The following is a 16,630-nucleotide window of genomic DNA, read 5'->3' on the forward strand; positions in this document are numbered from 1 at the left end:
ACCGACGTTCACAGACGCGCGCACACATGCACACACACATACACATACACATACACACACATGCAGACACACACACACACACACACACACACAGGTTGGTCTTCCTATCTAAATGGGGACCATCCATTCATTTCTATGGGAAAAACCCTAATCCCAATCATGACACCCTTAACCCCTACCCATCCCTAACCTTAACCATAAGTAACCAACCCAAATACAAGACTTTTAGCATTTTTACTTTTTTGATTACATTCACAGATTTTTATAAAACTGAGGTTATCCAAATGGGGACCTCAAAAGATGTCCCCAAAAGTAGGAAAATTTCAGGTTTTACTACACTTTGGGGACAATTTGGTCCTCAGATGTGATCTATGCAAACCCACACACACACACACACACACACACACACGTGCAGCTGCAAGGGGTGTAAAAGGTAATTAAACTGTGGCTTTGAGTATTTAAAGTCCCAGTAAGTTTAGAATGGTGACAGCAGATCATCAGAGTAGTTCCTTCTCGTGGGGTGGCTGTGTTCCGCGTGGCTTTTCTGGAGCCAGTCTGGTTCACGCCCGAGGTTGGAAAAGGCGAGTGTCTGGATAGGGTTGAGGAATTTGGCTTAATCGTCGCTGGAAGTGGTGTGTGGTGAACAAGCAGGGCGTTGTGTACGTACAGACAGCAGGGATTCGGTGTCACGGGGCAGCGGAAGGAGAGCGAGAGTCAGACTGCTGGCTTTTCGTCCCCCCCCGGGTCTTTCCGAGCCTCTCACCTGCCGCGAATACGGACACGGACGGTCGCTGGTCTCCCCACATCGGTTGACATCTCTTACCGCCTGCTCCCCCGCGACCGGTCTTTAGTCCACGTGGCCAGTGTAAACAGGGGGCGGGGCTTGAAGGGTGCATGCACGCCCACACGCACACACACATGCACACATCCGAGCAGAGATCTACGGGCTCCGCTAAGGCTCTCAAAGGTCGGGATGCAGTGAGCCGGCACGCGTCGAAATAATCGGCAGGGTGTCGTGCCAGCCTTCCCCAGAAGTGCGCGGAGGATCCTGGGTCACGGAATCTGGCTTGTGGGTCATGGCCCATTTGCCGTCGGCAGGCGGCTCAGTCCCTCGGGGGCACGGGGTGCGGGGTGGGGGGGTGCGGCGCTCATTTCGATGGAGGGGGCAGGATTCGTTGACCTTATCGCAAGTAAAAATGATGATATGAGAAAGGAGGAAGTTGTGAAGAAACCAAGCCCCCCCACCAGCGGAATATCATGGCCGTTTGCCCAATCTGCTTCTGAGACCCTCTTCCTCTTCCAGTGGGGGGGGGGGGGGGCTGGCATCTGGCCAAGAAGATAAGCCGGAGGCCCTCTCAGTGAGTGAGATCAGGCAGGGGAAGCCGGCGAGCCACATCCAGCGAGATCCAGTCCGGTGCTTCCAGGCAGCCGGCACACTGTGCACTATTGTGTGCGGCTGAGGGAAAAAAAAAACAGAAAGACAAGGAAGGGGGTTGGTAAGTGCTGTTGGGGGGGGCCAGGGGAGGAGGAGGGGGGCGGGTTTGGTGGTGGAGGAAACTCAGGCCCTTTGTGTGAGAGGGCTCCGCGGCAAAGAGATTTCGTGTCTGCTAGGCTTGGCAGTTCAGCGTGGATCCTCAGCCTGCTGGCCTCTCTCTCTCCGCTGCCGTGTCTCGTCCCCGATTCCCCAGCTACACATGTAGCCCAGAGAGGCCGCCGGCAGAACCAGCCCCCCCCCACCCCCCCCCCCAGCCACCCACCCCCGGTGATGAGAGCAGACGTCAGAAGACGGCCCTATGAATATTGATGCGGAGTCTGCTTCACAGAAGAACAGAAGGAGACAAGATGGCGCCCTGTAGGATTGTGTGAACGCGCAGAGCCGGACGGTTTGCCGGAATTCCGTGCGGCGGAGGGACGCATCGCCAGGTAAGCGCTTTCTGTCCGGGAGGCTGTGTTCCTCCCCCGCTGCCGTCCATCTTTGTGCGTGTGGAAGCCGGGGCTCAGCTGTCGTATGTGAGAGGCACCGTAATAAGGAGGGAGGTATTAATAAGCCTTATCCAACATGGCTGACATTTTTATTTTCTGTTTTTTTTCTTCTTTATAGTTACGAAGTACAGCTAGCTTTGTCGTTTTTCTTTCTTTTTTTTCTAAGCCTCCCCCCCCCCCTTTATTTTTTCTCTGAACATTTTCTCTTAACGTTTTAGGAAACAGAGACATTTAGACATGACTGTACGGCACTCCCCCGGTCATTATTCACAGATTTTGAGGTAGAGTCTCTGTATGCTGCCTGTTCGTATAGGACTCCACTTTATTTGCGCAACCTGTGAGCTGAAACTTCTCTGGATTTTGGGGAAACCTTTGTCTTTAACAGCATATACACGCTTTTCTGAGTGTCTGAAGCTCTCTTCCTTCCCCCCTCTGCTCTCCCTTCCTCTGGTTATTTTCTGAGTGCTCGTGTGCCGCCGCTTCGGTTAAAAGGCTGGGGGGTAGCTTGTAAATACAAAAGTGCATGGAGCCCCCCACTTTCCCCCCAGACAGTCTTTAGCACTCCGTGTCCAAATAGCAGGGGTAAGTAGCGTCACTGCTAGCTTTGTGCGTCCGACGAATGATCCCCCGGCACACAAACACAGACACACAAATTCATCAGCGAATGACAAGCAGACACAAAGAGTAGCACAGTCCAAAAGGGAGCGTGTGTGTGTATTTCTATGTGTGCGTGTGTGAGGGTCATGTATATATTACAATGTCCACACAATGTAATAAAAACATGTTACTTTGACATTGTGGGGACCATATTTTCGGTTCCCACAAAACAAAAAAACAATTAATATGTCAAAAGTCTTGTATTTTGTTTGGTTACTTATGGTTAACTTTAGGGCTGGGTAGGGGTTAAGGCTGTCATTGTTGGGATTAGAGTTTTGCCCATAGGAATGAATGCAGAGTCCCCAGAAAGATTTGAGTACAGGGGTCTGTGTGTGTGTGTGTGTGTGTGTGTGTGTGTGTGTGTGTGTGTGTGTGTGTGTGTGTGTGTGGAGGCTGGCAAGGGGAGGATTGTGATGATTTAGCACTACAAGTTCAGAAGCTTTAAAGGAGGGCTGGGGGAGGGGGGGTACAGAAAGAGGAATTTGGAACAGGTTTCTCCAGCCTCTCAGAAGTTATTTTTTATTTTTTTATTAAATCACATTTCATAACTCCCCCCCGACCTGTTTGCTGATTCGCTCCATATGCCTCAAAGTAAAAAAAAAAAAGAATAGTGTTTATTTCCTGAACGGACTTCATGACAGTCTATACGTCCTCATTAACGGAAATCGCGTAACTTTGTGTGCTCACTGACTGCGTGTGAAGTTTGCATTCTTGGGCTCTGTTGTCGCGGTTACCAGATGTACCGGTTCGCCAACGTTAATTTACTGACAAAGAAAATATGACACTTAGGACAGGAAAACTGCTGTGTTTCATGAAAGGCTGTCAAAAATAATGCTCATTAGACGTAAATGATCATTTTTATAGCTACTATAAAAGTAATGCAATTCACGACGTAAATCACATGATTAAAGCATTTTTTGTGGGAATGAGTCTTTGGCATTTGTAATCTGTTTTGCTCGAGTAATGCTTGAGGTGTAAAAGTGACCCTCTCAGTGGCACCTGCACCGCTGTTACTCCACGCTGTTACTCCACGCCGTCACCCCGTGCCGTCACCACTGACCTCGGACCGTAAAGGAGAAACGTTAGAAACCCTGACTGCAGACAGTTTACATAACAAAGTGAGGGCCTCACAGACCTGTGGAGAGGGCCCACCAACAGGGGCCACTTTCCATCACAATACACATAAAGGCATTAGTGGGGAAAACAGGATCACAGGACCAGTAATGAGGTGAGGCTGATGTCATTAGGCAGGTAGGTAGGAGACAACACACATGTTAAACACACCTTTAACATCCGCCAGGAGGAACGAGGTGCAAACGGCCACTGCTTCACGTTCTAAGGTATTAGCTAATACGTTAGTATACACTTCAGAGCCCATGGGAGGGGGATATGACAGATAAGTATGCTACTTGTTTGTGTATTTGGGTTGTGTATTCCGAAGTCCCTGTGTCGTGATTGGCTGCCTGCAACCGGAGGGGCGGGTGCTGGTGTGTGTGTGTAAAATGCAAATGTTTGCGAGGGGAACACAACAAATGTGCATGTAAATAAACTCTTCATGCCTGTCAATATAAAACGGAGGATCTCCTTTAGCGGCAAAAGCTTCTCAAAAAACAATGGATCAATATACAGAAATAGCAAAGATGTACTGTGCCATGAGTTGACGGGCAGAGTCTTAAAGGGACGGCACCTAGTAAAGGAAATTCGGCCTTGTTGTGATTTTAAAAACTTCTGATATTCTTAAGATCTCCTTTTTAATTACTATTTCCATCAAATGCTTCCACAGTTTTTCTGAGAAATGGGGCGGTCCCATCGTCACCCATGCCGCATGTGCTGTGCGAACAGTCTTTGTTTTGATATAGTGAGCGTGTCGTTGGCAGCCAGCCACACCATGTCAGCATTACTCACGAGGAAAGATCTGTGTGTGTTTAGACAAGTCACGGTGCGAGCGCAAGAGTCCCTTAATTGGCAAGGTTTACATATTGTACTGTGTTTCACCAAGTTAACATATTTGGGATTGATGAACTGTAAGAAAAAAATGTCCTACAAAACTCTGCATGGGCCAAAATCTCAAACTTAAAGTCGAAACAGATCAGTCTTTTACCACAAAAAAATGTGTGAAAAAGTTTGTCCGTGACAAGAAAAAGATGCACATTTGTTTGTGTTCATGTTGACTGAAGCAGATTCTGAAGATTCTGGAAGCTCGCAGCCACTGTCAACTCAATACATTTGACTGTTTGATAGTCCCCACATGGACTGAAGAGTCCGGTTCAGTTGGCTGCAGATGAGTTGCAGTGTGCTCACTGGAGTCGCTTCAGGTGACTGCCTGCCTTCCTGCAGGAAGTATCTGTTTGTGTTTATAGCAAAAGAAGCTGGTAGCTGTTGCCTGGCAACCATACAGACGCACGTTAGAATTGGAGGGAAAAAGTTGAGGACCTGAAAGGAATCCTGGGATAGCAGAGAAAATGCATCTTTGACCCAGATCTGTAGTTTACAGTCAACGGCAGTCATGAATGAACTAGTGAAGTTATGAAAGGAGTGAATAGAGATGAAGAGATGAGTGGGTCATATCCGCACTCGTAAGCGGCAGGCCGTTTGCTTGGGAGAGCCCTCCTCCTCGGGGAATGCCGTTTTCCTGAAGCCACGGCGAATTGTTGCTGTTTCCGCCAAAACTCTGCCAATAATGCTCTGTCACCATGGCGCTCCACAACCACGCTGTGCGTCACAATGGGCCAGTCCAACCCCTGACCCCGCTATCCCAGGGTTCATATTTCGGACTGGAGGCCAAACAGTGACACCCGAGAACAATTCTGAACACTGACCCCAAACAAAGGACGCACAGCGTGGGGGAGGTTAAGAGCCGACCAAATTGCTTAGTAACCAGTCAATGGGTGTAGTAACCAGGCCCATCTCAGGGGACGGACTATGAACTCATTTCACAGTTACTCATTCGGGCCATTCTGCTGTCATGTGCAAGAGGCAGGCAGTGAAAAGGGGTATCTGCTATTGAAATCCTAATATAGCTTGTGCACTTTTTATTTCCCTCCTTTCATCAGTCCATATGGTTTTACCGTTTGGTGATAAAGTTCCCAAACAAATACGGAGCAGATGACAACTGACGCTAACCAGGCGCACGAGCTACCCCGGCGGGTATGGCTGAGAAGGACGTGGCCACTGAAGGAGGCATTCCCCAGTTCAGACTCGCTATGGTCTGGGTGCGATTCCTGCGAACGCGTCTAATGTGAACAGAAAGAAACACCTGAAAACTCGCAGTTCTGACGAGTGAACGACGGGCCGGCGTGAATGGTGGCTGTTGCGGCGGCGGCGCTAATCCCCACCCCGCCCACGGGTCTCTCGCAGCTTGAATCGCGCCGAGTAACGCGGCACCTGCTGACCTCTGATTACGAGTTACGGATTAATTACAGGGTTAGCCAGCCGAGGCGGATTTGCTTAAAAAAAAAAAAAAAAACGGCAACCAGGGGTCCATGAATATACCAGAAACCCTCAACCGCCCACTGACATACTAATGAAGACCCTTACAATGAGGATAATGGGCAGAGGCGAGATGTATTGGCCCCGGGCGAGGATATCAGTGCCAGGGTTTGGCCCACGGGGAGAGCCGTACAAGGGTGAGCCGGAGCTTCCCCCCGCCCCCTGGCCCCACGTGGCGGGCCGTGCACGTGGCCGCTCTGTTTACCAACAGTGTCCCGGAATTCCGGAAAGGCCGTTACGTAACCGACTCTCGGAAGAGGACCTTTTGCTCTTCGCCGGCGCTGGGCGCGGGACATTCGAGCGCTGCGGGGACCGCTGTGGGCAGCGACGGAGACGGCTGCGGTGAGCACTGGTGGTGCATAGGGGGTGGAAAGAGCGTGGGGTGGGGGGGGGGGCGGATTTCCCCTTACTGGCCCAGAGAGTGAGCAGCAGACGTCCCGGGCTGTGGTATGGCGTCAGGCTTTTGCGATACATGGCGTGAGCCAGCGGTAATGCTCGTACGTAGCGGGGGGATGGTGCGTGGAGAACGTCATGGTAAACTGCCGTACCTTCATCTCATGCAGGTACACTCCCCTTCTGCTGTCACTGTTTAATTAGGAGCTCCTGGAACGTGAGGAATGGTAGGAATGTCTCGCCGTAGTTTTCGATACGTGGGCTGAGTCTGAAAGCATTCTTCACATCCGGGGTGGGGGGGCGGGGGGATTTTTCAAAACATGAAAAAAGAAAAACACTGGCCAAACAAATAACGGTGAATACGGGAAATCTTCAGAGCGGTACGCCGTATCACTCGTCATGCACAAATATCTCCTTCCCCCGCTTGCATTCTGTCTTGTTTTCTTTTTTTCAAGATCTTTGATGAGGCGGAATTTCTTTGAAGAGGTGTAACACTTTTAGTGCGGTTTCCAAAATCTCTGGGGTTTTCCTGCTGCCGGCTGTGCAGATTTTTGAAGACGACAAAGAAGAAAGAGCAGGATGGTTTACTTCAGAGGAGGCGTTCGTAAACACACAAAGCACACATACGAATGCCGTTCGGGTGTCAGAGGGCCAACCCAAGGCTGTTCCTCACTCCCAGCAATGCTTTTTATAAGTGCTGATGATTCTGGCACATGGCAGAGCTGGTAAAGTCACTGTGTTTTTCCATGCCGTCCCTTGCAGCTGTCCCCGTGTCCATGTTCAGCTTGGATTGCAACTTGAGTGTTCTATCATGGCTACATGTCCAGACGAAGGCTCTAAGTGAGGATGATCTGCTAGGCCTGGGTCTATGGGCTGCCCTGTGGGGGCTTACAATGCCAAACACGTGTTAAAAGCACACTTCCATACAGTTAATGCAATGATTGTGGTGTATTTGAAAGGATTCATGTCCTCATCTATTTTAGGACATTTCAGATTATTCATTTGGAGGGAAGTTTTTACCAACAAACCTTTATAGAGACTAAAATCTGGAAAATGTTTCAACGAAAGCACGTTTTAAGCCTTGTGATTGTTCTACAGGCCTCTCACCCACCTTGACCCACCTTGGCACAAACCCAGACGCTGGGTTTTAAAAGCTGTTTTTTTTGCAGTGTGTGTAAAAATGACTTTCAGGTACGTGGTTAGAGAGCCTTCTGGAGTGCAGTAATTGAAAAGGGAAGGCCCAGTTTTCCCTTGTCTTATTACACAGAGACTAAGAAGGAAGACATCTGCCATGAGTGACATCGTGAACTACTTTAGCAGGGTTTAGCAAACAGGGCCTTTGCTATTGGGTTTCTGTTCTGGAATGTATCAAGGGCCCAGCCAGGGCGGGGGGCAGGTATATCATTCTACAGTTAAGCCCGTTCACATCGGGAGAAGTCTGGCTTCGAACTTAAATAACAGATTGTCCAATCAAGATGAAGTTTATTGAAAGTGGCAGCTTGCTGAGTTCTGCTGGTGAAATGGCTGCATTGTCATCTTTTAAGATGAAGTTTCAAAGGTAGTAGAATATACAGAATTTCAGATTAATGTAGCATTAGCTGTGTGAGAAGTGCCCTGTCGTAGAGTACGCTGTGCAGACCTCTTCTGCATTTTTCTTTAGGCCTCGCCTTTAGCCTCAGCTCATGTTTGAAGCCCTCGAGTCAAGGTTCTGGGTTCCATCTTTGTCCACATCTCTGAGACCGGCAGGAGAAGGTGGTCGACAGAGATAGAGATTAGAGGATCATGTGGAATTCAGGCCGCATGCTTGGGCAGGACCAAGTTTTAACGTTTTTAATGGGTAAACACGTAGCTTGTTGCATATAACGGATTTGAGTTTATTCCAGGTCAACATTGTCTTATTTATAAACGAGCCACATCTACAAAAGTCCACCCCCACCTTTCTGGGAATCTATAGCATCCATGTGGGTCATAGATCTGATTTCCTTCCTGTAACATTTCCCTTGCCAATGTTTATGTTTTGCTTCCTCGTTTAATCCGACGCCGGCTCGCGCTGGGAAGACAAAATACAGAGACTTAGTAGGGGCAGGATGGTGTAGCTCAAGCAGACGCTCCAATTAAGACAGGAGATGCCGGCCAGAGTGTGTCGGAGGCTGGGAGTCACACTCGTGTGTTTCCCGCTCTGCCCAGAACACGGAAACGCCCGGAAAAGCCAAGGTGTCTTTTTTTTTTAGCTTTGGGCTGAAAGAAACATAAAAGAAAATAATAGGGCGTGAGATGATTTTGAACCATATATTTTGTGGGTATTTGGCTATTTAAAAAAAATAAAAATAGAAGAAATATATTTTCAGAAAATGCCAGCTTAAGTAGTGGTTGTTGTTTTATGAATGTTGAGGGCCATTCTAATCCCAAACAGAGACCCTAGAAGACACACAAGGAGACAGCCAAACCAGGCATTGTGTCCCCCCACCCACTCTGGTTAATGTTTAGAACAGATGGCTTTTGAGCACTAATAAGTTGGTCACCATGGATACTGTGCACTTTGAAAGAAATTAACTTTGCACTGCACACAGTTTATCAAGTCAGTCAGATATATTGACTTGCTAGGAAACAAAGAGACGGTGAGAGGCAGATTGAAAAGTCCCCTGGGGGAGGGGGGCAGGGGCTGGGTGGGGGGAAGAGGAGGAGGAGGGTTACCAGGCATGAGCTGGGAGATCTCTTCTTAATCAGAACCATGGTGCGACATGGGGTGCCTCACAGACGCCTTTAACACCAGGCTTATGTCTTCAGCAACTTACCCGTGGCCTCAAACGTCTGACTTCTGCAGGCCAGCAAGCAGAAACGGCCTCGAAGATCCAGCGTTACATCTATCTGCCGGCCAAAGCAATAATCAATCGCTGTGTCTCACCGGTGACCCTTGAGACAGAGGGCTAATCTGTCTGCTCAGGAGAGCAACTCGCCAGAGTTTCAGCACGCTGAGAGGCTCAGGATGAAAAGCAAAGACCAAATTCTGGCAAGATTTTAAAGGCGGACTTTCGGCCAGAAAGTCTTTAAGTATATGAGCGGTAGCTAATCTGGCCTGTGTGAAAACTATTTAAATATTGTTAATGTCACCGGAACAGACAGACAGTGGAGTGCTTAAGACTTAAATCAAAAAGACGGGGACAGAGACCCCAGTGGAAGTTATCAAAAGAAGATCCCATTTAAAAGATAGAATCCCCCATGATCTACGTATCAAAACAAGCAGAGCCAGCCCAGATACATCCAGGACTGAGGACTAGGTGGGGTGCACCACGGCAACAACACCTCAATGATAAAAGGTGTTTCCAAGTGCAGTGGTTTGACAAGGTACCATAAGGTCAAAACATTCACCAAAACGTCAACAGTAGGTTTTGTTTGGTTGCACTTAGAGCCAGGGGTCGTCGGAGTTGGCACTGACCAGTGGTACAGTAAATTGTATCGTGGATCCATGGAGGGGTCATGACGTTATCTACCCGCACAAAACACCTACTCTGAATTTCACCAGCAACGCAATCTGTATAAACAGGCAAACGCAGATAAAAATCTCCAGCTCAGCAGTTGAGCACAAATGCAGGTTGCTGCGCGAGTCCCGCTGCATTCCCGGCCCAACGGGGTATGTGGCAGCAGGACGAGACAAGGACCAGCCCTGGGAACAAAAGGCGGGGCTCATTGGGTGGGGGGGGGGGGGTGGCTGGGTGGATCGTGACATGCTTATGGACTTGGCTGCGCATGACAACTCAGTCGAAAAAACCAGAAAGGAGTGTCAGAGAAAGAAGGAAAACGGGTGCAAGGTCATGTGGAATGAGATTCCTTAAAATGCATGTGAGGCATTTGGAGACACGCTTATGGGATCTCTACTACAACAACCCATCTGTGTCCCATTAGACCTAAAGAACAATGTAGACCATACTGGACCCTTCTTTTTTTTGAGGAGGGGGGTTCTCTTAGGATAAAATTGCAACCACTGGTGGGGGTGATCTAATATATTTCTTTAGAAGAAAAAACAAGCGCACAAGCAGAATGGAAACGTTACTTATAATAAAGAACAGCATCTAGAAGGCAGTTTCCCTTTTTGTCATTGTAGCTCACTGGCTGAAGAGAAGCTGGTCTCACGCCAGGAAGAGGCCTTTGGTTCCTGTACTAACAGTAATTGTAGGGGGCGGGGTTTGTGAACAAACACTGTTAAAATCATTTGACAAACAGCTTGAATGAAAAGAATATTTATATTGTTGGCTCGCAGGGGAAAAAGAAGAATGAATAAACACAACAGTTAAAGAAAATAGGGTCCCGAAATGGATTCCACACCCAGCTCACAAAGTCGGCATGGCCGTGACTGGTGGGGAGGGGGGACATTCTGCAGCCTGGGCGATGTGACCCGGGCCATCGCTGTGTCCCAACCTCGTGCTAGACTTTTGCAGTGAGTATCAACAAGAAGCTCTAGCGGAATTTTCCGGAGAGTTCCGAAAGCAGCGGGTCTTGAAATTAAGAACGTAGCAGCGAAGTGCCAATCAGACCGGGATCAAACTGGCGGCATCACCGAGTGTGGACTGTTGCCGATCGCGGAAGCGTCGCATTAATGAAGTGCGATCTGAAGACCAGACACAAGGGAATCGTTTTCAGCCCATTTTAGGAGGAATTTCTGGTTTCCTTATTCCCAACACAAGGTGCCTTGCGGTCTCTGAGTTTTAAGTTGCGCTACTGAAAGTTAAGCTTTCAATTCAGACTCATCTGAGGGCACTCTCTGTGCGAACTCAGGAAACGAGACCATCGCTACGGAAATCAGCCCATATGGGGCACATTTCCTGGAGTGTCCTGTAGTAAATGTATCTGTATCAGTTGTCTCTCTGCAGAATGAAAACACGTGCCCCACTTATCTTATGTACAGCGAGCATCTCGGCCACCATGAACGGTAGGAATCAGTCTTTGACGTACAGATACTTCTAAAAATCAGGAATGCAGAGTACATTTCACTATATCACAATCAGATTGCAACAAAGTCAAATTATATTTGAACAGTTATGTAGCTCTTGCATCAAAACAAAATACAGGGGTGGCTCTCTCACATTCCAGCCTATATCAGCTATCATTTCCTTCATGTGTGAATTTGTGAAATGCTTATGTATCCCATGAGAACATGAAGTAACGTGGTGAAGGTAGGGAGACAAACATTGTGTCTCAGAGACCACGCCTCCATTGTGGTCGGAGACAAACACCAATTAGCCCCATTGTGCTGATCGGGGGCAACTTTCTCCAGCGTCCGATTCATATGCAAATTGGGACTCGGGTCCCCTCAGAAAGGCTGAAGATTCGAGGACTTCCGTGGTAATTATGCGACGACAAAGGGCATGGTTCTGTGACAGTGAAGGTAGCAGGCAGCGGTTAATCCAGCAGCCAGCACAGCGTCAGCAAGGTCCAACACTGACGCTTCCTGGGAACTGCATCAAAACGCCACTAGGGGAAGGTGCTCCAAAGTATTTACTATCAGTGATAAATTAAGCTACCAGAACCGCCCTGAACACTGCCCAGTAGTCAAGTAAGCAGTGAAGCATGCATTCTGCCATGTATCCATTTTGAGAAACCCCCATTTTGAGCAGGAGTCCGAGTCCGTTTACCCACTACGTGCAGTACGTCAGTCGAATTGCAGAATTCGCTTTAAGTTGAGCATCCCTGCCAAGAAATTTACGGCGATGCCATCATCTGCTGGACCAGAAGGGCGTTTAAAAAAACGGTGGGGTTTATAAAAGGTCGAAAGAGAGCAGTGTCACACGTGACTCTGTAATGCTTAAATGCATCACCCAGGTTTCATCGTCTGTTAGTCTTCACAGTCTAACAAACAGTGGTATAGCTTCTGGCCGTCAGAGTCACCTTCAGGCTAATGCGAGGAGGTTTCGGACGCATTTTACTGTGTCAACATTTAAGTTAAGAAAACTGAACAGAAGGTCTCTTTATAGCATAATGTTGCCTGACAACAAAACTGGAGATTAAAAATCTCAACCAACATAAGTGCCGCTGTATATTGTTTCTGTTTTTATTTTTCTGGCTTATAACAAACTCCTTATGTTCTACAGTGTTTTGCTTTTGGTTGGTAAAATGACTATTCAGAGAAGGCAGAACAAACAAACATGCACAAACAGTTAAAGAGACACCTACTGTTTGCCGGATCTCTCTGTACCATTATTACAAAGGAGAGTCAGTAATGGAGTCTTTAAAATTCATCTTGAAGGAATATTTCTGGTTTCCTCTGTTTGAATGAACAGCCCCTTTGGTGTCTATAAAAACAAAATTGCCTTCAGGTCTTAGAGGAGACGGAAATCTCACATTTTTGAAATATTTCCACAGTCAGAGGTTTTGACGAATGTCAGGAGACAATCTGGGCTAAGGTTTGTTTTTTATTTTGTTTTTTTTCTTGGCTTCTGAAATGGGTTTTCATTCCAATTGCAATCGCTTCTGCCGGTCATAGCTCCACTTAATAAAGTGCTGTGAGAAATTCCTCTGTGTTTCATTCGTAATGATGCAAACGCCGCCGTTATTCTCCAGGCGGTACTGCGGGCAATTTGTTTTCATGTGGGTACCTTTCGGTTTACGCAAAGCCCCAACGTCGTTCTCTTTGAATAACCATCAGTGGCATGGAGGCTCACTATCCTAGAGCTAACATTAAACCAGCGACAATACAAAGCACCACACAGCACCCACGCCTGGGAGGTCCAAGCCACCGTTAACTTCTACTCATTCATTTATGCCGAGTTTACAATTTTACCTTAAGCAACTTTTCACCCCAAGATCTTTTACTAGCGCAATTCAAATTAGGTGCCTCGTTCGGAGGTGTAAAGCAGGGTTTCCCCTGGAACAATAACCCATAACAAAGTTCATGCCCTTAAACTGTATCCTATCCATTCCTTGCTGCACAATTATTTTGCAACAGCTGAAAACATCATTGAACGTGGGTAAATTAATGCTGCTTATAGCATATTATTAATCATTTCTTCTGTCTCTCAAAGACACTTGAAAACAGTGTTGTCCACTGATGTACAGGACATAATAACAATAATAATAATAATTATTATAACAGGGAATAAAGTAATTGAGTTAACCGAGTCAGGATATGCCCAACTCTCACCTACATGTTGAGTACTTTTGGATTTGGCTTTGATATCATACCAAGTAAAAATATATGAATCTAATTAGCCTCAAAGGAAGAAAAGATTTCAGTTTGGATTTGCAGGTTCTACTCCTTTGTGGTAGGAGGTTGCTTGGTGGGTAAGGACAAAGACATGCATTGCCATGAAGGACCCAGCTATAGCTTCCTTCATAAGTGCCTAACCGTTCTGAGATAGATGGTAACTATCAATCTAATCCTCATAGCATGTTTATGTAATGAGGTTTTAGATCAAAAACATACTCCTTTTCCCAGGAGGGTATTTACTGCCTGCGGAGCTATAGAACATCCTCCGTTTTAATTTAGGACAGGAACGTATTAACGTGGCCATTTGGAACCAGAAGGGGAAGTGTACACTCGAGATAAGGGCAAACTCAGAGGCGTTGTACAGGGGACCTGCAGGGGCTGATTTATGGTGCTTCTCTGCCTCCCATCCCAGGCCGATTTCACTGTGCAGCAGTTAACTCAGTGATTAAGGAGTCAGACCTGCAAGTTCAAGTCACACAAATGGCTGGGGAGTTGCCCTATATATCATGTAATATACAACGGAGTGGGCAGTTCACCACGTGGCATGGCCCCTCTGTTTAGGCTGGACACACGTGGCTTTCAGCAGCTGTCCCTATCAGTGGAGGTCACATGACCAGGCTCTCCGCCTTGACCTCGTTCACCCAAGCGCTCTTCCTAGTATTTATGGATAAACACTCGGCGATTACTCACATGGCATCACATGACTACTCCAGCAGATTCTGCAACCGTAAATGGTGTCAGTGGAAAATTAGGATGTGTCCCAGAGTTACTTGATCTCCATTTAACTGTTTAACATGTTAAGCTCTAATATTTAAAGATATTTCCAATTTGTTGTGAAAAGAACAAATAATAATCGAACCCGTCATAATAAAGGTGTAATAAACAGAGAAATAATAACAGATTAAAAAAAGAGTAAAGACTGAAAAGTGAGAGTATTTACTAACATGGACTTGATCCAAATCAACGGGACCAAAAATGAATTCATGAATTCCTCTTATCACCCACTGAGACTCCAGAAACAAAGAGAGTAACTGACAGTTGAACTATCGCCCTGTGAACCCGTGAACTTTATTTAACACTGTGACACAGGTTCACTATGTACAGTGTGCCCCTCTTACGGACTATAAATACCAGGAAACCCACACCAAGAGACTACACGCTAATCGGGTCATCCCTTTGTGATCGCTTTCATGCACAAGTGAGCTCACGGATGCTAGATTAACAGAAACTGCTGCATTTGGAGGGGGGGGGGCAAACAGCTGGCAAAGAGGAGACCCTGGCACTCAACGGACTCAGATTAATAACGGGGTCTGATGATGAACATGCTGCCTCAGGAGGATCTGACGAATACCTCACAGTAACCGGCAAAATGCAACTGTTTGCAACAAAACTTCCCCAAACATAATTTATCATTAAATATAAACATGTCTCTGAGTCGACAATGGACCTCCATTCTCTTTCTCGAACTATTATTTGTTTTTTTTCCCACGTTGATTCAAAACCCTAGACAGAAAGCAGAGGTGGATCACATGATCAATTTAAGTCAGACAGGATACAAGGGGTGGGTTTGGAGTGATCCGAGTCAACGTGGGTGTTTTCTGTACGCTGTGCTCAGCGGGGATCTCTGGCCTCTGGCTTTATTGTGCTCTTTTCTTGGGACTGTTTTTTGGTGTGGGTGTATCCAGTAGTGACGCGCTTCTGGGCTTGACTCTACTCCACTGTGCTGGCACTAAGCTCTGGAGTGGCCTATCAAGCAGACCAGAGTGGACTGGGACTCTGCCAGATTCAGGGAGGACAGCTCCACAGCAGTCTCCATTCATTTGCACACATTTACTTGCCCGCAATGTTCCTGTTTCATTGCTGTTGTTAAATGCACTAAATGCTCCAAAGCACAAAGGGTGATATTTTGTTTTTTTTTGTTTGCTTTCCAATGATTTCCTGCAAAAGACTCAAACGACCTGCAAAACCACATAAGAAATGAAAACGCAATAGCTCACTTTGAGTATTTGAGGGAGCACGAACATCAGCCTCGTTAACTTCCAGTTGCACAAAGGCAGTCTGCAGGCCTGTCAAACCAGCCATGCTGATCTTCATGAGACCCCCCCCCCCCACCCTCCAAAACTGGCGCTATGAGGACATGAAGCTCAGCACTGCGACTGTGGAGCCCATAAATCTTTACTGTTGTTGTTGCCGTCGAGAGATGACCTCCATGCTGTCATTGAGCTCTGATCAGCATGAGCGTCTGCAGGAGTGACGGTAGGCAGATGGGAGCAAGTTCCACTGGTACCGCTCTGGCTCTGCTCGTTAGCAGCAAATTTAGAGCCTTAATACCCAGAGCATGAGCCGTAAACGTTCCACGGGACGATGCCATCAATATCAACAGCCTCCGAGTCCGACCACAGTGATTTACAGGGTGCAAGTGTGCGGTAAATTTACAGATTCCTCTTGTATGCGGGTAGTTTCCCAGCAGCAGAACCCCAGCATTTACCAGGCACGCCTTCTGTGACCTTTACGAGATCGAATCTCTCCTAGCCTCATAGCTCCGGCTCTGATTAATGCTACAGTCCCTTAATTTTGATGCTCCTCCACTTCAGGGAGAAGATTTGGTCCCTACATTTGCCTCCTGACCTCAGTCTTAAAGGTATTTCCCTCGATATGAGCTCGGCAAGTGAAAAACAGATGTATTTTGAAGGTGATGGCTGGTCTCCTGCGATCATGAGCGATGATAATGGGCTCCATACGTGATAATCGGCTTCAATGAGGGAATCTTTCCTGGACCAAGTGACACATAATCATGCACCCTGGCCGGTCTCTCGGCACTCTGCACAGAGCACAATCTCTCTCCCGCAGGCTGTGCCCCGGCAGTGAGCCCCTCTCGCATGCATCCACAGCTGGCTCTAATTATAT

The 16,630-nt window shown here is 47.3% G+C and overlaps 1 protein-coding gene across 1 annotated transcript in view; it reads left to right on the plus strand.

The window, feature by feature from the left end:
- Positions 1 to 1,776: 1,776 nt before the first annotated feature.
- Positions 1,777 to 16,630, plus strand: part of tet2 (tet methylcytosine dioxygenase 2) — a 31,647-nt gene continuing 16,793 nt past the window's right edge. The window contains exon 1 of the mRNA XM_023799107.2: positions 1,777 to 1,923. The gene's annotated coding sequence lies outside the window, so the exon portion shown is untranslated. The remainder of the gene's footprint in view (positions 1,924 to 16,630) is intronic.

Source organism: Paramormyrops kingsleyae, chromosome 25 (assembly GCF_048594095.1).
Source record: "Paramormyrops kingsleyae isolate MSU_618 chromosome 25, PKINGS_0.4, whole genome shotgun sequence".
Taxonomy (NCBI): Eukaryota; Metazoa; Chordata; class Actinopteri; order Osteoglossiformes; family Mormyridae; genus Paramormyrops; species Paramormyrops kingsleyae.